Source organism: Mesoplodon densirostris, chromosome 20, assembly GCF_025265405.1.
Source record: "Mesoplodon densirostris isolate mMesDen1 chromosome 20, mMesDen1 primary haplotype, whole genome shotgun sequence".
Lineage (NCBI taxonomy): Eukaryota > Metazoa > Chordata > Mammalia > Artiodactyla > Ziphiidae > Mesoplodon > Mesoplodon densirostris.
In genome coordinates, this window is record NC_082680.1 from 2766766 (window position 1) to 2793449 (window position 26684).

Genomic DNA, 26684 nt, shown 5'->3' on the forward strand with positions numbered 1-26684 from the left:
AATCCCAAGTAAGAGGTAAGGAGGAGGCTACAGTTATTATTACCAAAGGCTAGCAAGAGAGGTTGTTCGATTCAGACGCTAACAGGCCAAGTACTGTTCTAAGCAACGCAAGCACACAGCATCCACCAGGGGGTGCCTGTCTTGTAGAGATGGGTAAATTTTGCTCAGTTCAGGGAAGATTTTTAAAAAGACTCAAACTGAACAAGCACTGACATAAGCCTGTTAGCCCGAATGTGAGGTGAGATTTCGTCTTCAGTACTAATTGCATGGATAGAGAGCTAATACTGCAGCCTAAAGTCACTTAAGGAAGCTCTAGGAGAGGCATTAGAATACTGTGAAGATTCCATACAAATTAGACATCCTTAACCATCCTCTCTTTTCAGTTGTACCCCCCTCCCCTGCCCCCAACACACACACACTCATACACACACACATACACACACATTCTCCTGCACACAAATGCACACAGACACACACATTCACTCACTTGGCCCATGTTACCCCCCTTAAAAAAATATTTCCTCACATTTACAGGACATAGTCAGTTCTAACTTATTTTGTTTGCTGAAAGCTGTGGTGTTTAGAATCCACTGCAATTTCTGATTCTGCATCTTTGACTCAGAAACCATGTGGTGGCTTTGTTTCAAACAGACCCAATCATGCCATGTTGAATTTCATACATATAACCTCAATGCTTGACTCTTTCCTAAGTTATTTGCACTTTCTAAATCAACTTCCGGATTATCTATAAGATGTACTCCAGGGCTTCCCTGGTGGCGCAGTGGTTGAGAGTCCGCCTGCCGATGCAGGGGACACGGGTTCGTGCCCCGGTCCGGGAAGATCCCACATGCCGCGGAGCGGCTGGGCCCGTGAGCCATGGCCGCTGAGCCTGCGCGTCCAGAGCCTGTGCTCCACAACGGGAGAGGCCACAGCAGTGAGAGGCCCCCGGACCACAAAAAAAAAAAAAAAAATGTACTCCACTAATAAAATATATACACCTGTGGGCTTTTGCCCAGATGGCAGAAATAAAACAGAAACTTTAAAAATAGTTGATTAGGAAGGACTGGTCTCTTTATCACCAGTAAGTATTTATGAAAGGCAAGCATTTTAGAAAACTAAACTAGCTTTCTTAAATTTAGAAAATTAAACTAGCTTCTACTTTAGGGAGCTGATTAAACAATTCTTTGTAGGTATGTATGGATTTGAACTGCTTTTAAAATCTTATTTCATTAATATAATTACCATTCAAAATTAAGTTACATAGAGTATCTCAATTTGTTGCTCATGGGATATGATCTCTCTTAGTTTAAAATTACATTATACTTGGAAAGCTTCAAACTATCGGGTTAGCTTGTTTGGCAGATTGTTAGATTAATTCTCTAATTCACTGAAATATCTATTACCATTTTCAAAAGAATTGACTGTAATGAATTAGAGAGCTAATCTCAACAATTTATCACTCAAATGAGGTCATCACACTTTGCAGAACATTCAAGACTACAAGCCCATTCCTAACGTTTTCTTTATATAAGAAAAACATGTATTTTCTATATTATGCCTTATCATATTTTTAAATGGATTTAAAAATATAATGAAGAGCTGCTCTGTTTTAAGATAGTAATCACATAATCCGTCTGCTGTAAGTTATTTCCATAACATTATTAAAAGTCTTAACACAGAGTTAATATGATGGTATGATACGTTGATAATAGAGAACAGTGGTATAACTATTCTCTAAAATTTTAAGCATTTGTTAGGAAAACTAGAAAGCTTATACGTTATTTTCTGCTCTGTTCTAAAGCACCCCCCGTCCCACGTCTTGTTTGTTTCTTACAAATTCTGACATGCGTGTCTGTGCCTAAGACTCTTTTGTGATACAATGTCTACCTCAAGTCCTGTAGGGTATTCTGCATCCCTGCTAGTACCCCTCTCCTCTTCCCTTGTTCCACAGACACTCACTCCACTCTCCCACTGGGAACACAGGCCGGCACGGGAGTACCAGTCAGGGGCCAGACACTGCCATCGCCTGCAGGATGGCCTTGAAGCTGCTTGTCTAAGTACATTTTAGATCTGATTTGCTCCTATATGAAGTCTTTTCCTGCTCCACCAATCAGAATGCCAGTGGAATGTACCCCCAAACCTAATCTGCACAGTCTTATAGAGTCTGAATTATTGTTGTTGTTTTTCAGATTAGCCCTCATTTAGTGTTCTTCCTCCCCTCCGCCCCCTTCCCCTCTCCTTTTCCTTCTTTAAAATGGGTATGGTGTTTGAGCGCAACATGAATTCTTTATCCAAATTCTTTTTGATGAACATTAGGGTTGTTTCTAGTTTTTGAGTGTTAATTATACCACTGCTATAAGAAGTCTTGAGACTTGCTTCTAATTGATTGAATATGGCAAAAGTGATAGGATGTCACTCCTTTTGATTACCTAAGACATCACTCGTTTAGCCAACACTATTGAAGACCCACAGGGTGGGGTGCGGAGGGCAGCCCTAGGAAGGGACGTTGGCATCAAGACTGAAGCCAGTAAGAAGCCACGTCCTTCAATCACATGGAGACGGATTCTGTTGACAACCTGAGTGAACCTGGACATGGACACCTCCTCTGTCCAAACGGGAGCTGAGCCCTGGACGACATGCTGATTATAGCTCCAGAAGACCCAGCTAAGCCATGCCCAGACTTCTGACAGAAACTGTGAGGTAATATGTGTGCTTCTTATGCAACAACAGAAAACGGATACAGTTAGTTATCTCAACTAATATAACATATAAACAAAACAATTTAACGGTATAGAATTGTAGGTACCGGGACTGACATATAAATGTGAGAAAATCTGGAACTTCAAATTGTGGCACAGAGTGAGCAATTCAGTAAATAGATTTGGAAAGAAATATCCATTTGAAGAAAAAAATATGTTCATACTTGACAGTCATAGAAAAAAAATGAGGTGGATTAAAAATCTAAATTAAAAGAATGCAAATATTTTACATGCTTATGTTTTTATACATTTATACAGAACATAGTAGAAATCATAAAAAATTTTATAATGTGATGATTAAAGCCTTATTAGAATACAAAAAGACTTCACCAGTTTTGTATGTGCTCATTTGTGTATATTTACTTCTGTGAAATTTTAACACATCTAGATTTGTATGACCATCAGAACAAGCAAGATAAAGAATAGTTCCATCAAAGGATCACCAATATCATATCCATTTGATTGCTATAGCTATATAGTAAGCCTCCCCATCGGGTAGACTGATTCGTCCTCTTTGTTCTTTTTTTCAGAATGGTAGACTATTCTGCCCTGTTTGCTTCCATATTAATGTTAGGATAAGCTTGTCTATATTTGCAACACAAAAGGTGTCTCACAGGGATTTTGAGAGGAATTGGATTAAACCTGTAGATCACTTAAGAGAGAGTTGTCATCTTTTCTATGCTATTTTGTTTTTTAAACAAAATTTATTTATGAGAAAAAAAAACACTACATCCTTACAACACAAGAGCACATTTCAAACAAGTTTTATAAAGGATAAACCTTGAATTATATTCCATAAACAATTAGTAGAATGTCAGAATCTCATATAGACATTTTGAAAAGCACACTCATGGTCAAAAGTGGATCTGAATCTCAGATGTTGTTGGCACTTAGAGAGGTATCACAGTGAATGAATTATGTAGATGCAATAATACATATTTTTCTTGATGATTATGGCACGAGGATGGGAATCCTTTCTTTACCTTGACATACCTAGTATGTCTTAAATTGGTATACAAAATTTTTTAAACGTTTCAATAAGAAATGCAAAGTTCCACTTGCAATTTTCTCATCCTAAACCTTCAGCTAATTCTCTTGAAGCTTTTCTGTTCACAGGTTCTTACAGCAGCATCAGAATGACAGACAATCTGTATTGGTTCTTCTGACTTGGATAGTTTACCTAAGGTTGCTGTCTCCTCATCGGACTTGTCTGCACCATCAACTTCTGTAACCAGAGGAAATTGATGACTGCTCAACACTGCTCTGTTCCTGAATTCTCAGCTCTCTTCAGATCGTAGGTTTCCAACTTAACTGGCTAGTTACAGTTTATTACAGGAAATTGCCATTTTACTGTAAATTTTTCCATGCAGTCTTTCTCACAAATGCATTTATTGTTGTGTGTTACTGGACTTTGCATATCGTAAACAAAATGTTTATGGTGCGACATGCAAACAGTACATTTTACTGCATACAAAACAAATTTAACGACCACATAATTGTTTGATGATCAGGAAGCAAAGTTTTAAGCATTTTTACATCTAAACATGATATTTTGTAAATTATAAGTAAGCATTTTATTGCATTTAGTAATGATTTAGGAAATTAGTTGGAGGTTTTGATCTAGGTGTCATGCATTATGATTTTTTTCCCATTTAAAGTGATGAGGACTGGGTAATTATTCCCTTAAATATTTTCACATAGAATGTCAGGTTTTTAGAATCACATCATTTACATTAAGTGGAAGATGGCTGTATTCTGAAATGATGTCTTGCAACACAGCACTTGATAAAATACTACAAACAGCTGTTTAAGTACACAGCTGGGCTTATAAGTAAATAAGGTTTTGAAACGTGATGGGATCTTTTATCCCTAGTTTTAAGGTAAAGTTGATGTTATTTCAGCCCTTGGAGGGTGGTGTCTTTTGTTTGCTTTGGCAACACCCTTGATTTGAAGTCTTAGGGTCAATGACCGTTGTGAATAAGAGAAAAGAGTTTGGCTTCCTGTAGCAGAGAATGCTGTTGACTATTTAAGCCTTAGTTATAAATGCTTTACCTTAAGGCTGGCAGAGCGTAAACAGAGAAGGAAATTGGGTTTATAACAACTACTGAATTATCATGTATACCCCAGACTAACTACTCTCAATTTTTTTTTAACCTGAGAGAAAATTAATCTATTTATTTTTGGTGTAAGCTACTACTATTTTGGTGTTTTCTGTTACGTATCACTAAAGTTAGTCTTAATTGACATAAATATGAGATTCCTGAATAAACCCAGGGCTCTCAACTTTAGGTAAAGCAAGGCTTACAATAACAATCGCCCTTTCACATAAGAGAATAAATGAATGAATGAAAAAGATGTATTTTTCAGACTAGGGTCTAGCTAAGGACCCATGAGCATTGGAAAGCACAGGCCTTCTTTCACTTGGATACGCTGTAATCTTGCTGGTTCTGGGAAACCCTAGACTGAGGAAATACTTAAAATTGTCCTTTATACAAACTAATATACACACAGGAAAATAATTGAAAAACACCATTTAACATGGAAAATATGAGCAGTTCAGAATAAGATGAGCTATTATGCATCTAACTGCAAATCCACAAGAATTTAGAAAAAATTGAAGAGAGGTAATTTTGAAAATATAGTAACAAGAATGTTCAAGGATTAAGGACATATATGAATCTTCAGACTTAGGAAATACATAAATCCCAGATAGCACAAATAACAGAAACTCACACCTAAATACATCAAAGTACAGCTAATGAACAATTAAAGAAAGAACTTAGAAAAAAAAAAAAAAAGACAGAATACCTCACAGTGGAAAGACAATTATCCTGAGAGTTCAATTCCAAACAACAGTTTTGGAATTAAGGAGATAGTGCAAATAAATAAATAAATAAATAACTTCATATTGCTAAGGCAAAATATGTATTAATCTAGAATTACATGTGTCAAGACACAGGGTAAAATGAAGACAATTCAGGCAAAGGGAAACTTATTAAATTAACTTTCAACAGGTGGATTTCAAGAAAGAAATCATTAATCTTAAAGTTATATGAAGGGCAATAAAGAATAATGAACAAATACATTAATAAACACGTGGGTAATTTCAAACTAATATTGAATATATGAAACATTATTCATATTTAATTTTTGTGGTAAATCATATAGAAGAAGTTAAATATCGAAAAATAATAGCAGGTAAGATTGGGATAGGTGGTTATCAAAGTTAAAATATTCTAAGTTTCCTGTATTTTGAAATATGTGAGTAGATATATTGATTAATGATACAATTTTTAAAATGAAGATTGCATGAAAATTTCATTTATAAGCACTAAGATGAACAGTGTTCAATTCAAATAGATACTAGAATAAATTAAATTAATTAAAATTATAGGGAAGGAGAAAATATAAGCATAGAAAAAGTGGGACTAAGATTAACATGAATAAGATAATTGAGGTAAATCTACATACATAAATAATCACAATATATATAAATAAAATGAAATTCCCTGTTAAAAGAGATTATCGAGTTGATAAAGACAGGAAAATCAAGCTGTTTGCAAGAGACACATTTAAAACACAACTTCATTATGCACTTACTAGTGAGAAAATCAAAGCTTTCTGACTAAGATCAGGCACAAGGCAAAGATGTCCCCTCTTTATTCCTGTCCTGCCCCTAGCTTCTTCAGAACAATTTTTTTTTTTTTAGATTCCATATATATGTGTTAACATACAGTATTTGTTTTTCTCTCTCTGACTTACTTCACTCTGTAAAGATTTAAAAACAGAAGAAAAAGAAAAAGAAAAAGCCATGGAGGAAAAGGAGAATTTTTTATGTGAAAAGAGAAATTTCTTTTACTAAAAACAAAAAATACAATTTTAAAAGGTTATAAAAAAAAATGTCCCCTCTTACCACTTCTTTTCAACATCGTACTGGAAGTTTTGTCAAAAAGATTTCACACACACACACAAACCTCTCGAAACTAGTAAGTGCTTATTCCAGGTTACAAGGTTAATATGCAAAAGTCAATTGCTCTCCTATGTACTAACAATGAACAAGTGGAATTTGAAATTAAAAGCATAATATCATCACGCTAGCATCCCCCAAAATGAAATACTTAGGTATTAATCTAAGAAAACATATACAAGATCTATATGAGGTAAATTGCAAAACAATTTACAAACAAAATCAAAGAAGAACTAAATAAATGGAAAGATATTCCATATTAATGGAGAGGAAGACTCAATATTGTCAAGATGTCAGTTCTTCTCAATTTGATCTATAGATTCAATGAAATCCCAATAAAAATCCCAGCACGTTATTTTGTGGATATTGACAAACTGTGTCTAAAGTTTGTGTGGATAGGCAAAAGAGTCAGGGAGAGCCTACACAATATTGAAGGGGAGGAACAAAGTTGAAGGACTGACACTACCCCACTTCAAGAATTACTATAAAGCTGGGGCAATCAAGACAGTGTGGTATTTGCAAAATAATAGATGAAGAGATTAATGGAACCGAATAGAGACCCCAAAAAATAGACCTACATAAATATAGTAAACTGCTCTCTGATAAAGGAAAAAAAAGTAATGCAATGGGACAAAGATAATCTTTTCAACAATTGGTGCTGGTATAACTGGATATCTACATACAAAAAATGAATCTAAATAGAGATTTTATACCTTTTATAATAATCAACTCAATATGAATCACAGACCTATGTAAAACACAAAACTATAAACCTCCAAAAAGATAATTACAGGAAAAAACCTAGATGACCTTGGGTATGGCAATGACTTTTTAGATACAACAGGAAGGGCAAGATTCATGAAAGAAACCATTGATAATCTGGACTTCATTAAAATTAAAAACTTCTGTTCTATTAAAGACCCTCTTTAAGAGATTGAGAAGACAAGCCACCTACTGGGATAAAATATTTGCAAAAGACCATCTGATAAAGGACTGTTATCCAGAATATACAAAGAACACTTAAAACTCAACAATAAGAAAACAGACAACCCAATTAATAAATGGGTCAAAGACCTTACCAGACCTCTCACCAAAGAAGATATGCAAATGGAAAATAAGCATATGAAAATGTATTCTACATCATATACCATCAAGCAAATGCAAATGAAATCAACCATGATATACTACCACACACCTATTAGAATGGCTAAAATCTGGAATACTGACAACACCAAATGCTATGGACGATATCATGCAACAGGAACTCTCATTCATTGCTAGTGGGAATAAAAAATGGTACAGCCACTTTGGAAGACAGTTTGTCAACTTCTTAAAAATTAAACATTCTCTTACTATATTATCCAGTAATCTCATTCCTTGGTACTTACCCAAAGGAATTGAAAACTCATGTTCACACAAAACCTGCACACAGATAATAACAGCAGATTTTTTTCTTAATTACCAATACTTGGAAGCAACCAAGATGTCCTTCAGTAGGTGAAGTGATAAATAAGCTGTGATACATCCAGACAATGGAATATTATTCTGCACTAGGAAGAAATGCACTATCATTCCCAACACAACACAGAGAAACCTTAAGTGCATATTACTAAGTGAAAAAAGCCATTCTGAAAAGGCTACCTATTGTAGGATTCCAACTTTATGATATTCTGGTAAAGGCAAAATTATGGAGACAGTGCTAAGACCAATGGCTGCCAGGGGTGGTGGGGAACAGAAGACAGATGAATAGATGAAGCTCAGAAGATTTTTAGGTGAGTGAAAATATTCTGCATGATACCATAATAATTGATATATATCATTATACATTTGTCCACATCCATAGAACGTACAACACCAAGACTGAATCAAAATGTAAATTATGGCCTTTGGTTGATTCGATGTGTCAGTGTAGGTGCATCAGCTGTAACTCTCTGGTTGGGGATGTTGACACTGAGGGAGCCTGTGCATGTGTGGGGATACAGCTTACATGGGAAACCTCTGTACCTTCCTCTCAACTTTTCTGTGAACCTAAATCTGCTCTAAAAAAAGGTTTAATACAAAAAAAAAGATATCAAACAACTTCACCAGAATACTGAAAGTTAAAAAGATCAATGAGGGAAATATTTGACAAAAAAGTTACTAATAATAGATAATGATATTTTTAGATAGAAAAGCATTATCATAGATAAAATAGGTCAGATCCTAATAGTGAATAGTTCCATTTGTGGGAAAATTTTAAAATCTTAAAGTTATATACATTTAGTACAATAGCTTCAACATAACTAGTGAATGTCTGTATTGGTCAGACTTCTCAGAGAAAGAGAATCAGTAGAATATATATATATATAATTTTATTTCCTGTTGTTATGGAGGATGGGAAGTCCCCCAGCCTGCCATCTGCAAGCTGGGGAACCAGTGGTCTAATTCAGTCAGTTTCCCAAGGCCTGAGAACAAAGGGAGATGACGGTGTAAATCTTAGTCTGAGAGATTTTTATATAAATAGAGAAGACGTTTAGATCTTCAAGAAACTGGATGATATCCACTCAGATTGGGGAGGGAAATCTACTAAATCCATCAATTTAAATGCTAATCTCACCTGGAAACATCCTCACAGATACACTCAGAAATACTGTTTAATCTGGGCACCCCATGGCCAGTTAAGTTGACACACAAATTTAACCATCTCAACGTTCATGCATATTTTCTCCAAGCAATCATAAAACATTTATTAAATGAAACATGTACTGAGTCATAAATTAAATATCTATTAATTTCAAATAATTAGAATCATACATATAATGTTTTCTGACCATAATGAAAGTACGCTGATAATCATGACAAAGATATATATAGAAAAACCCACATAAATTTGAGATTGATGAACATAACTCAAAAACTTCAGCTCAATGAAAACATTGCAAGGAATTAAGAAACATTTTCAACTTAGTGAAAATTAGATATGATATATCAAAACATCAAGGAAATGTCTGTGTGCATTTATGTGTGAATCTAACAAAAACTCTTAAGATATTTATAGGGAACCTGACAAAATTTAATTGAAAGACATTAAAGAAGACAAAATTAAATGGAGATCTATATATTTTTAGACAAAAAGCAACAACTTAAACTAATAGTCATCCCCAAATTTATCTACAGATTTAGTTTCAATCAAAATTGCAACAGGATTTTTTGAGGAACTTGCTGAGTTTGTTTTAAATTCATATGGAAGAGTAAAGGTCTAGCCCAAGTCACTTCTGAAGAAGTGTAAGATGTGATTACCTTACAGGTAACAAGAACGATTAAGATTATTAACAAATTAAGTCAATAAAAATTTGGTAGCGATAAAGACCCACATATATAAGGACAATTGATATATGACAAGATTAAACTATATATCCTGGGAAAATATGAGCTGAGGAGGAGGAGGAATATAACTGAATTCCCATTTCACATCAAATATAAAATTTTGTAATGGATTTAGCATTCAAAAGTCAAAAGAAAAATATTAAAAAATATGTAAATAGACTATTTTCATGTATCTGGTTTAGGACAGAATTTATTTAAAAGACACAAATAATTGTAACATATACAGAAATATTGAACAATTGACTACACTAAAATTAAACCATTTTATTTACCACAAGGCATTCTGAATAAAGTGAAGAGATACTCAAACTGCTAGTAAATAATTAAGCACAAACAGGTAGGAAGAGATTTATATCCAAAATGTATAACTTCTGCTAATGAGTCAAAAAAAGACAAAAAAAAATTAGATAACAGAAACTATCCAATTAATCTATGACAAGGTATTCTACATTGTAGGTAGCCAGGGAAATGAAATTAAGACCATAATGAGACACACTTTTACATCTACTAGATTGGCAAAATTAAGAAGTCTCATAATTCTAAGGTTGGTGTCAATCAATTCAAACCCTGATCCCAACCCTTTAGAAAACAACTTGGATCTATCTTGAAAAATAGAGTTTATGCAAACCTCGTGGCTCAGATATTCTACTTCCAGGTACTTTTGAAAAATCTCATTTAAAAATAGTGTTTATGGGACTTCCCTGGGGGTGCAGTGTTTAAGAATCTGCCTGCCAATGCAGAGGACACCGGTTTGATCCCTGGTCCAGGGAGATCCCACATGCCGCGGAGCAACTAAGCCCATGTGCCACAACTACTGAGCCTGTGCTACAACTACTGAGCCTATGCTCTAGAGCCCGCGAGCCACAACTACTGAGCCTGTGTGCCGCAACTACTGCACCCCGGGCGCCTAGAGCCCATGCTCCGCAACAAGAGAAGCCACTGCATGAGAAGCCCGCGCACCGCAACCAAGAGTAGCCCCCGCTCGCCGCAGCTAGAAAAAAACTACTCACAGCAATGAAGACCCAATACTGCCAAAAATTTTTTAAAAATAAAAATAGTGTTTAAATGGCATAATAAGAAATTCAGGGTAGTGATAACTTCCACGGAGGAGAAAAGGAAATGGTGAGAACACAAGGAAACACAATCATTATTAGTTAGTTTCTAATGCTTAATTTAAGTGATTAATCATTGTGGCCCATTTCATAATTATGTTTCATAGCTTATATTTATTTTACAAACACACTCTTCTGTACAAATCAAATATGTTTTTTAAATAAGTCTAAGTGATAATGAAAATAATTTATGGTAAAAAATTATATTTTACCTCAAAGAAGGAATTTTTTGAAAAAAAATCATTATCTAGAAGCGAAAATGGAAAAATTCAGTAGATTATTTTTCAAATGGTAGCTCATGATATCCAGCATGTAATACACCAGGGGTGCTCAAATATTAATTGCTAATGATTACCTGAATTTTTTAGGATAATTTTAGATGCAGTCAATTATTTTATCACAGGTAGTTTTACTTAGTCATCAAATTTTTTTCAATGAATTGGGAGAAAATGAGTGCCTGATAAGTCTCTAGTTAAGAGACAAAAATAGATTTTTCCCCAGTTTTCATGCAAATGAGCAGAGCCTGTAGATTTTTTAAATGTTTCTTTTTCCAATGTAGTTTATAAATGTTGAAACTCTTCAACAATTAAATTCACAAAATATTAAGCAGCTACATTATTCTAAGCACTTAGCACTTCATGTCAAAAGGTAAAATCATGAGATAAAGTTTGCTCAGAATAATTTTTTTTCAATGTAACCCATATGAACTCATCTTACTAGCATGTGGGTACCTGTGAGGTCATGATAATATTACTACTCAAATTTCCCTCAGATATTGCCCCACCTGCAGAACCCAAGTTTTTGGTCACCTAACATTGTCTGCCTTGGTTGTTTTGGTAATTCCTAAGAAAAACATGTCCTAACAGAGTCAATTCTCATTTCTTCTACGCTGGTCCCCATATTGACAATGGCCCCTCACTAGGGCCTCGACTGCCAGTACTGTCCAGGGGAATGCAGATTCCTGACTATGATAGAGTCCAAAGTGACAGAGGGAGAGAGAAGTATACAATGTTCTGTGAAGCACTGAAGACAATGGTCTCTCCTCCACAATGGATACAAGCTGGAATATTGCAGAAATCCTAGTAGAGATGATAGTGGCTTGGACTACTATGGAGCCGAGAAGGTGAAGAGAAGTGAATGGATACTGATATCTGCCTGTGTCCTTGAATCTTACAAAATCCTTCACAAACAAACAAAACCCCAGAGACACAATTATTGACATGGGTTTAGAAACAGTCATCAGATCACCACGCCTTCACCCTTCTAAATAAACGGAACTTTTTTTTGGTATAGTAATTGAGAACTTTCCATTAAATCATCACAAATCTAACTAAGCTGATTAAAATACATTAACAGGGCTAAACCATGGGTTTGTAATGGCTGCCACAAGTAAGACTGCTTTAAATTCCTTCTTAAGAATGAGGACCCCCAGGCTCACAACTTAAGAAGGCATTCACTCCCAGGGCTCAGATGTGGTAGGCACCAGAGTGTGAGCACCTCCTTAAGTTCTGAGCCCCAGATACCTTGCTTGCCTCACCCTACTCCTGACTCTAAGTAAGTGTCAGAGTGGATATAGACAGTCAGTGAAGCTTGTTGCAAACCAGACTGAGATGGAAATTAATAATGGCAAAGTATTATTTGCAATGATTATTTTACATTATCTACACATCAACATTCCACTAAGGCAAAGAAAAGAAAAAACAAATAGAGTCCATTTTACAAATAGCTTCGTTCATACAGACAGTACATCTGGAGAAAAACAGTCCCATATTTCCTGTCCTCACCGGATACAATTTGTTATAGACATGTATTATCTTGTTTATTTTTTTCTTTCTTGTTAAATTTTAAATCAGTAAATTTTAAGACTAGAGAGAAAGTAAGTCTCGTCTTTGTATGAGAGAGAACAGGCTTGTGTTAGGGGTTGCACACTCACAGGCCATCAGGTACCAGACAGTCACATAAATAGGCCCAGCAGGCTAGAGGGGGACTGCAGTGACCCACAAAGGCCACGCCTAGTTTATGACATTCAACTGCTATTTTTTAAATAGTGTGCAAGCAAACCAAATAGTTCTGCTACTCTAGCATTTTGTCTTTTACAACTACCCTTTTAAAGCCTCTACCTAGCAATGTAGTATTAAATGTTTATAATGTTTCTTAATTAATCCCCTCCTCTCCCACCTACAAACAACAAAACAGTGATAACAGCAAAAACAATAAAAACTCAGCCTTGCACTAGAGAAACTGAAGTGATCCTAATTTATGGCCATTCTCTCCAGGAAGATGGCAGATGCAGAAGTGTTATTGACAACTTAATGAGGATCTCTCAGCCACAGCCAGCCAATCACCTAGCACTATTCCGTCCTAGTTTTGAAGGAATGAGAAAAATCTGCCGTAGTCATTGTGTGTGTGAGGACACGTAAAGTCCAGAGGCAGACCCTGAGTGTCATTAAGCCCTGGAGCACCAAGAAGAAAACCCAGTGGCTAACTGAAAAGAGGTGCTTAGAGAAACAAAAAGGGAGACCAAGGAAGGCCAACTTAGATGGCTGTCTAAATACTCTTTATTTAATTCATTCTTTTGCCTAGGACTACTGTACTGCATATTTTTTTAAATTAATTAATTAATTTATTTATTTTTGGCTACGTTGGGTCTTCATTTCTGCATGCAGGCTTTCTCTAGTTGTGGCGAGCAGGGGATACTCTTGGGTGCGGTGTGTGGGCTTCTCATTGCGGTGGCTTCTCTTGTTGCAGAGCACGGGCTCTAGGTGCACAGGCTTCAGTAGCTGCGGCATGTGGGCTTAGTAGTTGTGGCTTTCGGGCTCTAGAGCACAAGCTCAGTAGTTGTGGTGCATGGGCTTAGTTGCTCCTTGGCATGTGGGATCTTCCTGGACCAGGGCTCGAACCCATGTCCCCTGCACTGGCAGGCAGATTCTTAACCATTGTGCCAGCAGGGAAGTCTAGCACTGCACATATTTTAAAGTCTGTAATTTCTTCCTTGTTTCTGCAATAACTATTTTTTTAATCAGAATAATTTGCCTGGAACAAACATGTTACAACACCTAACACCATTTTTGTAACCAATTAATTCCATTACTTATGTGAGCACAATTGGGTTTGATATGGTTATAAAATTGCCTACATGAAGGCCAAGGATATTGTGAATTATTTCATTTTGAAATGAATTGGTGATTAAAATACAGAAAGACCCACACACAATTATGTGTGCAAAACCAAACCTTCTGTTGCATTGTGTCAAGATCTATCACAAAGAATAAAAAGGCAGTGAAAGCAAAGAAAATGTTCATTCCTGTAGTATGTTCTTTTGCCCAAGAAGGAAGTGTGTTTCAAGGGAGCAGACATTGAAAAGGTTACTGGACCATTTCAGCAGCATTCCTGAGAAATCTTACACCATTATCCCTTGCTCCCTCATCCCAGCACCGCTACCTTACTACCCTATGTACACCTTTTAGTAGCATGAAATTTTGCTCCTGAGAAATCTGCAAAGAATTAGATTTAATCAGCTTCGCTTGGTAGCTCTTTCTAGCATTAATGCTCAGGCCATGATTACACACAGCTGAACTCAACTGAAAACTCATTTATTTAGGGAAAAAAATATTGCACATAGCAATGGGTGCCAGCGTCTCATTTAAAAATGTTCATTCATGAAAATAAAATACTTCTACCTTTGAAATTATGTCTTGACATCCAAACTTACTTTACAGGAATAGGCGGGGTTGTTCTTGCATAAGAACAGGTCCTGAACGACCTCTCACTTACTATTAGTATTCTCGATAGTCCAGTTAAAACCTTGTCCCCTATTGGTTTCCTGAAGGCCAAAATTTTAACTGGTTTTTATCACATTTACTAAGAACTGAGAAATCATTTTTATCTTGCAACGTTTTATCATTTTAAAGTAGAAATTGTAGAGTACTCCACCTCCGTGAATCATGGAACCACTTCATTTCAACCATTTGTCAATGTAAATATCATGTCAATTTTTTTTCAAAATATTTTCTGATTCCAGTCCATTGCCAAATTTTGCTAATTCATTCATCCTTCCCTTTAAAAAAATTCCTTCCAAATCTATTATTTATATGGAATCCTGATTAAACCACTGCACTTTGGTAATGAAATTGAGAGACTCAAAGTTTTTTTTTTTTTTTCTGGATAAAAGCCTACTTAAGGTGTTTGTTTTTATATGATTTCAATATGCCCAACTGAGAAAAAAAATAGAGTGAATGATCAGAGATATTCTTTGGTTTTTAATTCAATTTCTTATTGAAAAATTGAAATAAAATTAAATATTAACTATTTTAATCCGTTAATTAAACCAAAATTTAAAGCCAAGTTTTCCCCTTTTTTTGTGACTTATCTTTTTCTCATATGAATGATTTAAATTTTTGTCTGGTCAATTCTAATTTCAATTTCCTTTGTGTTTTCTTTTGTAGATTTGAAGTCTAGATTGTCATCTTTTTACAGATGTTTGATAGATATTAGTTTGTTTCATCTGTTTTTATATTAACATTTTAATCTGAAATTTAGTTTTTTTTTTTTTGTTTTGTTTTTTTTTTTTTTTTTTTTTTCGGTATGCGGGCCCCTCACTGCTGTGGCCTCCCCCGCTGCGGAGCACAGGCTCCGGACGCGCAGGCTCCGGACGCGCAGGCTCAGCGGCCATGGCTCACGGGCCCAGCCGCTCCGCGGCATATGGGATCCTCCCAGACCGGGGCACGAACCCGTATCCCCTGCATCGGCAGGCGGACTCTCAACCACTTGCGCCACCAGGGAGGCCCTGAAATTTAGTTTTAAAGGTAACATAATGTTAAGGTGTTAATATATTTCTTTGTAAACTGTTAATCAATAATCTCAACATTATTTACTGAATCATGTGTTCCTTTTCCTTTAACTTATTATTAGACTTCCCTTATTAATATTAAGTATTGTGACAGGAGTTACAGTTTAGATGCTTATTGATGTCACGCTCCCTGTGGCACACTGTGCCTCCTCCACCGTCCTCCTGATACTGTGATAACCCCATCCTTTGTGGTGGTCAATTACCTGCCTTTAAAAACAGCAACAAGGGCCTCCCTGGTGGCGCAAGTGGTTGAGAGTCCGCCTGCCGATGCAGGGGATACGGGTTCGTGCCCCGGTCTGGGAGGATCCCATATGCCGCGGAGCGGCTGGGCCCGTGAGCCATGGCCGCTGAGCCTGCGCGTCCGGAGCCTGTGCTCCACAACGGGGGAGGCCACAACAGTGAGAGGCCCGCATACCGAAAAAAAAAAAAAAAATGCTTTCAAGAATAAAATATTTTTTAAATTGAGAAAATTTATGTACTAAGCTAAAAATTATGTGGCAAGTACTTTATTAATCCTTGTGATCACAAGAGAGAACAATGAAGACACCAAATTATCCTCTCTTGTCAGTCACCACTGAGGGGAAAAACATTGAACTAGGACCAAGCTGATGAACGTGAAGAAGCAGAAATTTCATTTGATTTGGGAGAGGATTACAGAGGAATCATTCCAACCTGAAATAATCAAACAAAACCTTCCAGAGGAAGGTCATTTAAGTGGATAACTTAAGTATGAGAAAGTGTTGGCGTATTGAATAAAGGAATGTGGTGAAAGTTAAACCATAAAAAATGCATAAAATGAGAAAATACATTTTTTTAAACTCATAAAGCTTTCCCTGGAAAACAATAAACAGTGCTGTCAACATTCCAGAATGTTTGAGCAATTTCTCACAGATAGAAACCAAATGGGACCAGAACAACAGAGAACAAGCAAAGAAGAAACCAATCATAGGTCTGAACATGCACAGAATGCTGTGATGGAGGTGGGCATGTTTGCAGCAGCAGCTGGAGGGAACTGAGGAGAATTGCAAGGATTATAGACTCAACAGCGAATTCAGAGTAGCTGGGCATCTTGGCTTCCCTCTGTGTTCTGGACGTTCGGTTGCAAGAGTGTTTGCTCCCATGCAGAAACAATACCCAGGGGTAACAGAACAATATTTCAAATAGCTACTGACTTCCAGCATCTGTGGACTGGTGAACAGTAACCCTCAAATAAAATGATGACCAATAAATAAAAGATCGATAGGAAATTGAAGACACCTAGCACCATAAGATAAAATAACAAAGAGCAACAGTATTAAAGATGAATTTATTACAGGAAAAAGAGGACACAATTGAAACAAAAATATAATTAAAATACCACCCTCAGAGGAAATTAACAGGAACTTACACACATGATGGTGAGGTGAAAAAAGCAGAAGCTAAAGATAATAGAAAATACAAATGTTTTCTCTGAAAGAAAAAAAAAGTTATTAGATTGCATGCAGAGAAAGAGGAAAATTAGTGAGCGGAAAAAAATGTAGCTAGGGGCTTCCCTGGTGGCGCAGTGGTTGAGAGTCCGCCTGCTGATGCAGGGGACACGGGTTTGTGCCCCAGTCCGGGTAGATTCCACATGCTGCGGAGTGGTTAGGCCTGTGAGCCATGGCCGCTGAGCCTGCACGTCTGGAGCCTGTGCTCCGCAACGGGAGAGGCCACAACAGTGAGAGGCCCGCGTACCGCAAAAAAAAAAAAAAAAAAAAAAAAAAAATGAAGCCAAATATTTCTCCCAGAATTAGAATAAAAAGTATAAGGCAAAAAGGTTAAGAAACAATGATGACAGACACAAAAAATTGAAAACCATTTTAATAGGCATTACAGAAGTAATAGAGACACAGAGGGAAGTAAATAAGCAAATAAAAGATAGAAATAATCATCAGAATTTATGTAAAAGACATGAATATTAAATTGAAAGCCTTTACTCTTGGAAGAAGGATGGATGAAAACAAGCCCATATCTAGTATTGTCTCAGTGAAATTTCAAAAGGCCAAGGACAAATAGAAAAGCCTGAAAGAGGATTCGAAAGGACAAAAATCAATACTATCTGGTATTTTTTTACCTTTCATTTCTACCTGACTATTCATGGTTTTTCCCTGACTACCGTGGTAGGCGGAATAATGGTTCCCAAAGATGTCCACATTCTAATCCCCAGAATATGTTAACTTTAAAGGCAAAAGATACTTTGTAAATGTCATTACATTAAGAATATTAAGATGGGGAGATTATCCTGGATTATCCAAGTGAGTTCAGAGGAGTCACAAGAGTCCTTATAATGGAAAGAGGGAGGCAGATGAGGTGGCAAATGACATTTGATAACAGAAGCGGGGGTTAGAGTTACATGGTTTGATGGCTTTTAATATGGAAAAGGTCTGTGAACCAAAGAATGTGGTCAGTGTCTAGAACCTGGAGAAAACAAGGAATCAATTCTTTCCTAGAGCCTCTGATATGGACTGAATGTTTTTTTTCTCCCAAAATTCCTATGTTGAAATTCTTACCCCCCCCAACACAATGGTATTATTAGGAGACTGGGGTGATTAGGTCATGAGGGTGGGATCCTCATGAATGGGATTAGTGTCTTTATAAAGGCACCCTGGAGAGCTCGCTCACCCCTTCCACCACATGAGGACACAGCAAGAAGACTGCCCTCTATGAACCAGGAAGTGGGTCCTCACCAGACAACAAATTGGCTGGTACCTTTATCTTGGAATTTCCAGCCTCTAGAACTGTGGAAAATAAAGTTCTGTTGTTTAGGTCACTCAATCTAGGATAGTTTGTTATAGCAGCCTGACAGACTAAGATGGCCTCCAAAGGATCACAGCCCTGCTGACACACTGATTTTAGCCCAGTGATTCTTCTGCCCTCCAGAACTGTAAGATAATTAATGTGTATTATTTAAGCCACTAAGTTTGTGGTAATTTGTTGCAGCAGCAGTAGGAAACAAATACAATAGCTTAAGGTCTGCCTCTCTTCAGCCCTCAAAGAGTTTGCTTTTTGCCTTTGGGGGACTATTTATTGGGCTTCCATGATAAAAAAAAAACGGAGGGAAAATAAGAAAAAGTTTGTGGGATGGACTGAGTAAGGAATTTGAGGAAGAATGCTAAGAGTTTGTGAGTGAGAAATTGCATGAATGAAAAGGGCAAGAGAAATGGAGAAGAGTGGAAAAAAGATATAAAAGTGCTAGGAGTTTTGGTGGGAGGTTATACTATTTGGGGTTCACTGAGCTTCTATCATCTGTGAGCATATGTCTTTTGCTAAATCTGAGATGTTTTCATTCATGTTTTCTTCAATTTCTCTCCCCCAGCACCACAATCTTTCTCTTCTCCTTCTGCGTTTCCAATGACTTGAATGTTAGACCTTTTGTTATTACTGCCCCAAGGCTCTGTTTTGTTTTCCCTATTGTTTTCACTCTGTTTAGACTGGATAATATCTATTGAACAATCTTCAAGTTCATTGACTCTTTCCTCTATTATCTTCATTCTATTGTGCTTATATAGGGAGATTAAATATTTTTTTTGTTATTGTGCTTTTCTGTCATGTAATTTCTGTATGGTTCTTATATATTTTCTTTCTTTACTGAGCCTTTCATTTTTTTAATTGGTTTCAACAGTGTTTATATTTGCTTGCTGCAGCTCCTTTATAATATCTGCTTTAAATTTTTTTCAGATAATTCCAACATCTATGTCATCTCAGCCTTGGCATCTGTTTATAACGTTTTCCATGTGAGTTGAGCTATTCCTGGTTCTTTGTGTACTCAGTAATTTTTTATTGTATCTTGGTTATTCTGAATATCAAGTTGTGAGACTTGAAGTCTTGTTTGAGTCCTGGATTTAATAAATAGTGAATGTTGATAATCTATGTTTTAACAGGCAGTTGAATCCAGTTAAGAGGCCATATATTCCAAACCAACATGTCATGCCACTTTTCAAAGACTTGAGGTCCTGTGTAGACCTCTCCTCTGAGCGCTTAAAGTGGGCAGTGGTATCAATACAATCATAAGGTATCATTTCCATGGCAATTGTTGGGTCTCAGAGCAGGCCACCCCAAGATACGTCACAATGGCATATTGACCATTTTGAATTAAAATTACCTAAGAAACAGCAGGTGAAAAAAATATTAAAAGAACGACTCTGACCATCCTCTTTTCCCCTGAAAGCAGGAAATAAATCTCCCATGTGAAAGTATCCTCCCTATAACAGGAGGATAGAAAGCATCCTTATCACCAGACTTCGGGAATTCAAGGTTAAAAAAAACAGTATAAACAAACTTTGCTACTCCTTCATTAATTTGTTACCCCAAGCACAAGCCCTTTTGTTTTATTAAATCTTCACAAATAATTGTTTGTCTAAAAATGATGTGCAAACAGCTTGCTTTGGTCATTTTGGGGGTCCCATTTCTGTAAGACCACTGTGCATATGAATTAATTTATTTTCCTCTTGTTAATCTGTTTTGTGTGCACTGAATTATTAGACCAGCCAAAAGAACTCAGGAGGGTTGGGGAGGAAATTTCCACTCCCCCAACAAAATCTACTCATAGCAATAAACACTAAAAAATAGAAGTTGACTCTAACAGTGACATTCTATTTAATTCTTTCTGTGGAAACCATTCAAATGAGGATGGCCCTGAAAAGGGACTTTTGAGGATACTAGTTAATATGAATAATATAATTCACTTAGAGCCAACACAAATAGGTCTGTCTTGGTGGAAAGAGAATAAATTAAATCTTTACAGTTATGACACATTTTCACTTTCCCTCTTGTAATATGACTAAATCTCTATCTTATTTTCCTTAAAATACATTTAAGTAATCACAACATACCCTAATATGTAATACTCTTTACCAGTGTGTCAGGACTCTGCAGAACCACCCCCAGTTTAGTCAATTAGCTAGAAGGACCCACAAGATTTAGCATAGAGTCCTACCCATGGCCGCAATTTATAGCATCAAAAGAAATCAAAGCAAAGTCAACAAAGGGAAAAGGCACACGGGGCAAAGTTCAGAGGAAACCAAAAGCAAGGTTCCAATAGACAAGCTTAAGTCCTTCAACAATGAGTTGTGACAACACATGTGAAATGTTGTCTATGAAGGAAGCTCAGGAGAGACTCAGTACCCAGGGTTTTTCAGTCAGGGCTGTTACGTGGGCATCTTCTGGTTAGCACTGGTCAAAATTCCAGACTTCCAAGAGGAAAATAGATGTTTCTCACAAACCATCCTGTACCTACAACTGTTTAAGCACACTGTGGCACTCTTATTCAGTTAGGGTGGTGGAAAAACTTTTGAGACCATGTTTCTAAATGCCAGGCAAGAATTAACCACACGAGGGAGCGTTTCTAAGGATATTAGTTTCAGGGTTGCTCTGTTAATTCATTTTTGCACAATATGATATAGTAATTAAATTTACTGGGAATTATGCTGGGACTGTAATAACTCAAAATTGTGGAATTTTAATATTTTCTTATCACTTTCATAACAATAGAACAATATTACCAAAGAACTTGTCAAAAACAGAATGAAGATGAACTTTATAGTTGGAAATGAATACAGTTAAATGATAACATGAATAGAGTCATATAAAAAGAGGCATTTAAATTTTAGTGTAAATAATTATATTTTATTATATTAAATCACTTCACCTAATATATATTAAAGGCAGTGCACCAAGAGGTTAATAATTCTTTGCTCAGTTTGAGAAATGTCAATATAGACAGTGAAATTAAATATTTTATTCATTTTATTCTTACATAAATTATTTGGAAAAATGTGAGAAAAAGTATGAAATGTCTCATGTGTGTCAAAGTTTTGTGCATTTATTAAAAACCATCCACAATTTAAAAATTCATTGAGCATCTGATGGAGGATAATTGAAAGTCATTATCCATCTGGATGTAGCTCATGTACTGTAACCATCAAGTTGTTTGTGGCCTAAATCTACTTTTGGTTGTCTCTTTTAATTCTCAGTGAAGTTGGTTTATTCATTATTTCTTTGGTGTTATTGGATTATGAGTCATACTTGGTTGATGGTATTATTTGGAAACTCTGGGGGCTGGCTGGAAGGATGCTTTCCTGCAAAGAGTGATTGACTTTGATAGGACCAGAGCCTAAAGACCTCAGAATGGGACCACAACCCTCCTCTGCCAAGTCTTCAGTTTTGTACGGCAGGCTCAGGTTCAGCAGTCTCCCTTACTAATCTGGAAAAGGCTCAGTGTCTCAGAAGCAATGCTGCTATCTGTTCCTGCCCACAAATCCCGCCCTTTATGTGTTTTCTCTAGTCACTGCTCAGGTTCAAGCTCATACTGCTCTTCTCTCTATAGCTCTCTTTACTTGTAGTGTTTTCTGTTACATCATGCAGGAGTTAGGCATCAGGAAGGGAACCCCACTCCCCAAGAATTTAATCCACAATATTGGTGGAAACAAAAGTCCCAACAGGGCACTTTGATACTGTAATATTCAGTGAACTGTGGCTAATACTGCATCATGGAATTATAATGCAGAGAAAATTACTATGGAAAAATAGCTTTCATTTATCCTCCTTTCATTCAGTAAATCCTATAAATCCAATAAGCATTTATAGAATGTTTACTTAGAGCAAAGCATTATAGTCAGTACTGAGGCTTCAGAAGGGAAAAAATAATCCTTACTCTTTTTTTTTTTTTCGGTACGCAGGCCTGTCACTGTTGTGGCCTCTCCCGTTGTGGAGAACAGGCTCCAGACATGCAGGCTCAGCAGCCATGGCTCACGGGCCTACCTGCTCCGCGGCATGTGGGATCTTCCCAGAGCAGGGCACGAACCCGTGTCCCCTGCATCGGCAGGCGGACTCTCAACCACTGCGCCACCAGGGAAGCCCAGTCCTTACTCTTAAAGTCCAAGGTATGGTAAAGATACTGACCAACCCGTAAATTAGTAAATTATATAACACAATGTGATATATAGAAAGTTAGGGGATAAAAGGATACATGAGACTGACACAATATCATGTATTCATCAGGTTCTTCTCATAACACTTTTTCCTGAGAATTATGAAAACTATCCTTCTCCACCCGTGCAGTTATCCAAGGCCATGTGACTATGAGCCTGGCCTATTAAATGTGGGCCAAATAGAAGTGGAGAACTCTGAGGTTAAAGCTGTAAAGCTGATCCTGTGTGATCCTCCAATTTCTCTACTCCTCTGCAATGGCAAATATGGAAGTCTCTCCTGAAATCACAAGTTCAAGGTAGCCTAGGTTACCTGGGTACCACAAGGTGGACCCTTGGCCATGAGTAGGACTCACAGTGAACTTTGTAAAAGTAGGCAAGCCACTGAGAGTTTGGATATATTTATTAAATGTAGCACAACTTAGACTATCCTACTAATAAAATATGGAAGAAGCATAGAGAATAGAATTGACTTTGGTAGAGGTAAGAAGTGATTTTTTGGAAGAGCAGTGTTTATAGGTAGACAAAGAGACAATCATGTGCAAGGATGTTTAGGTGTAAAACTGATAATATTTGGGGAACTATAAGCTGTTGCAGAGAGAATTATTACAGGTGCCAGGAAAGGAATGAATTTTAATACATTAGCCACAGTGAACAGCATTCACCATGATTTATCAGTCAGAGTTATGGGTTGCAAGTAATAGAAACAGACTTTGCTTACTTACATAAAAAAAAAAGAAAAAGGAAGAAATTGGACAAGTTCTTTGGTAGATCACAGAAACCAGAGAACGAAGCTCAGAAAATAGATGTAACCAGAAGATTCTAGTGAGCAGGAATCGCTGCCAAGGTTACTGGGTGTACACTGTCTGGTCCAACCATCCCTGCTTGGCAGATTCCACTGGACTTCATTATTCCTGCTTCTGCAAACTGGGGCTCCTGACACTAGACAATTCTGCTCTGAGATGAATTACAAATTCTCCCTTTATTTATTCATTATTTGTCCAACGTTCCAATCCTTTCTAGAGACGTTATTTGCCTGAGCTTAGATAATGGCACCCATTAATTGCAAGGGTACAGATTGGGTATAGATCTTTCTGGTAGTTGTAGGAGAAGCCAGGGCTTGGATACTTGGCAGATAAAACAAAAACAAAACAAACATATAAAACAAACTGTATGACCCTACCTGGTCTCATTTCTCTCCTCTTTACTCTCTGCCTGTCAAATAGTGTGACTTTCTTTTGTTTCTTCAAACAAGCCTGACTCAAACCTACACCCACTTTTACTTCCTGGTCCTTTTTCATGAAATTTGCTTCCCATCTATATTTACATTCACCTTTTTAATGATTCAGTTGTCACCTATACTGTCACCTCTACAATGAGATCTTTCTCAGACATAATATATATATGCTGCTGTCCGTTCTCTTTAATCACTATATATATGACTGTTTTATCACTTCATAGCCTTTGTTGATGTTTGAAGTGATAGTAGTCATTTTATTTGGTTTTATCTGTCCTCCAGGAGACTGCGAGATTTTTTTTTTAATAAGCAAAAGTATCTATATACCACAACTCCTTTATCCATTCATCTAATGATAGGATTTCTTGGCTACTGTAAATGGTGTTATGAGGATAGGGGTGTAGATATCTTTCTGAGTTAGTGTTTTTGTTTCCTTTGGATATATTCCCAGATGTGGAATTTCTGGGTAATATGTTAGTTCTATTTTTAATTTTCTGTGAATCTCCCATACTGCTTTCCATAGTGACTGTATCAATTTATAATCCCACCATCAGTGCACAAGGGCTCCCTTTTCTCCAGATCCACACTAGCATTTGTTACCTCTTGACTTTTTGATGATAACCATTCTAACAGGCTTGAGGTGATATCTTATTGTGGTTTTGATTTGTATTTTCCTAATGATTAGTGATGTTGAGCACCTTTTCAAGCACCTGTCGGGCATTCGTATATCTTCTTTGGAAAAATGTCTATTGAGGTCCTTTGACTATTTTTAAATTTTATTATTATTGTTACTGTTAATGTTATTGATTTGTATGAGTCCCCTATATATTTTTGATACTCACTTCTTTATCAAATATGTGGTTTGAAAAAAATTTTTTCCCATTCCCTCAGTTGTCTTTTCACTTTCTTGATGCTTTCTTTTGCTGTGCAGAAGCTTTTTATTTTGATGTAGTCCCATATGTTTATTTTTTATTTTCTTGCTTGTGCTTTAGGTGTCATATCCAAAAAAATCATTACCAAGACCCTTATCAAGGAGCTTTATACCTATATTTTCTTCTATGTGTTTCATGGTTTCAGGTCTTACATTTAAGTCATTAATCTATTTCAAGTTAATTTTTGTGAGTGGTATTTAATTCTTTTACATATGAATATCAATTGTTCCAGCAACATTTATTGATGAGACTCTTTTCTCCTTTGAATATTCTTGGCTCCCTTGTCAAATAATAATTGACCATATATGCTTGGGTTTATTTATGGGCTCTCGATTCTGTTCTATTGGTCTATTTATCTGTTTTTATGCCAGTAGCATAGCGTTTTGATGACTATAGCTTTACAGTATAGCTTGAAAGCAAAAAGTGTGATGCTTCCTGCTTTGTTCTTCTTTCTCAGGATTTCTTTGGCAATTTGGAGACTTTTGTGGGTCCATATAAATTTTAGGAGTGTTTATAAACCCATATTATATGAGCAATGAATACCCAGTGAATGAAGGTTTGACGGGTTCGAAGTATTTTGACACTTAAAAAGTTACTAATGGGGCTTCCCTGGTGGCGCAGTGGTTGAGAGTCTGCCTACCAATGCAGGGGACACGGGTTTGTGCCCCGGTCTGGGAAGATCCCACATGCCACGGAGCGGCTGGGCCCATGAGCCATGGCCGCTGAGCCTGAGTGTCCGGAGCCTGTGCTCCCCAACGGGAGAGGCCACAACAGTGAGAGGCCTGCGTACCGCAAAAAAAAAACAAAAACAAAAAACAAAAAAAAACCCTCACAAACCAATAAGTAAGGAAAGCCAAGAAAAACTGATTTATAATATAATATGATAGCTGTTATAATAGAGTTATGTTCATTTAATATTATATGAGAGTACAGAAAGTCATTGGTTATTTCTCATCTCCTGTTTTTCACTACTAGACCTTGCTTATTTTATGAAACTTATCAAAATATTTAATTAAACTTTTCTTTTTCACTTGTCTTTCCTATTAGATTTTATTCTACAGTGCTAATCAGTGGGACATAATAATATTTAATTAGTGCTCAAAAATGTGATATCTTTTTAATGCTTTATTTATTTATTTGGTCCAGAAAGCAAACATAAGTTTTCTGAATCAGAGGCAAACTTGAAAGTAATAACTGCAGAGGTTTCCTAGGCTGCATTCTTCTCCTTCACGGCAATGTGACAGGAGCCAAGTGGTTACGCCAGTGGGGTCTGTACCATAGCAGCGAAATCTCAAAATTGTGAATTTGTGGTCCTGTATAGCATTGGTACACACCTGCCACCCTCACCTCCTGATCTTTCTAATTAAAAAATCTCTCCAAGAAGAGAAATTGAAAGTCACTGGTTTAGAACCCTTTGGAATGTAGACACATAACTTTGCAGAAATAAATCTCTATAAAAATCTGGACCTGTTTATTCAATCACCCTTTAACTTTCAAGGCTTGTCATTTAATTTAGGT